The sequence below is a fragment of the Henckelia pumila genome, chromosome 1 (assembly GCF_033568475.1).
Source record: "Henckelia pumila isolate YLH828 chromosome 1, ASM3356847v2, whole genome shotgun sequence".
Lineage (NCBI taxonomy): Eukaryota > Viridiplantae > Streptophyta > Magnoliopsida > Lamiales > Gesneriaceae > Henckelia > Henckelia pumila.
This window is the reverse complement of record NC_133120.1, coordinates 19,063,253-19,064,640: the sequence shown is the minus strand read 5'-3', so window position 1 is coordinate 19,064,640 and position 1,388 is coordinate 19,063,253.

Sequence of the window (1,388 nt, the reverse complement as noted above, 5' to 3'; positions counted from 1 at the left end):
TTGATGCGAAGTTGTTAGTGCTGTAAAATTGCCAAGAGAGAATAATCCGAAGGTGGCAAAGAAGAAGAAGAGAAAGAAAGCAAAGATCAAGAGAGTTGTTGAATATTTTTGGAGGGTGAAAGAGAAGGAAAAGACCTCCAACAAAGTGGAACCGGGCTAAAATGAGCATATAGTCGGGCTATGGACTATAATCTAAGCGCTTCTTGGGAGGCAACCCAAGCTAGTATTTTTATTTTCTTTATGTTTATTTTTTAGTTGTTTTTTTTGTTTTATTTTTTTTTTGTGCATGTTGAAACTAGAAATCAATAATAATTTTGAGTTGTGTAGGTGAAAATTGTGGAGCTGCAAGAGTTTAAGAGACACCCCTGCAAGAAGAGCTTTGAGTGATTAAGATGGTGTCGAGTACTGACGCTCGGTGCCCAAGGTATGTGTTCTTGGTTTTATTTTATTTTTTGTACACCGAGGACAATTCACAGTTTAAGTTTGGGGGTGTTTCAAAATTTTTGAAAATTTTTCATGAGTTAGTTTGAGTTGAATACATGATGGGTACTTGTATTGGCCTATGATGAAAATAATTTTTTGTGCTAAAAGATCAATGTTAGCTATATTTAATCTTGAGTTCTCACCCATATGCACTATGCCTTGATTGTCTAGATCCTAGTGATTAGAGAAGCTTTGTGATTTTGTGTGTGAATTGGATGATTCGATTTTTAACTTTGGTGATTTATACTTGAAACTGAGGTAGACTTTTACAAGCTTAGAAATGATTTAGGCAAAATTTTTATTGAATGATGAAAAGTTGCCAAAGCAACATAGGAAAAAAAAAATTCTTTACAACTCCATCCGGGCCTGGAAAGGGATTGAAATCCTAATCACAAATTCATGGCTAATTTTGCAGATAAAATGGGGTTGATGCTTAATCCGGGCTATAGACGAGGGAATTGAAATTCGAATCCTATCTTCAGTTATAGCTAAGTTTGCAGGTAATTATTGGGGCAAAATAAAATAAAGCCGAGTACAAAATCTGGTGATTTTAAGAAAAAAAAAACTATGATATGTCTTGAAAATCCTTTTGATCTTAGTGAGTAGAAGTTGAACTTGGTGGAGAGTGTTTTGAAACTAGAGAGCGGAGTTGATGATTCTATGAAACAAACTTGTTGCATTAGTGTATCGAAAACGAGGAGGATAGACAAGATTGGAAATAACACACACACACAAGAACTCTCGAAAAAATTAGCAGACATGCGTATTGAATCTTGAAATGTAAAAATTCTAAGGCCGATTATATTCCTCATTATTATTTTGCTCGGGACTAGAAAAAGTCTAGGTTCGGGGTAATTTTATAATTTCAATTTATGCACTTAATTTATATATGATTTGACTTGACT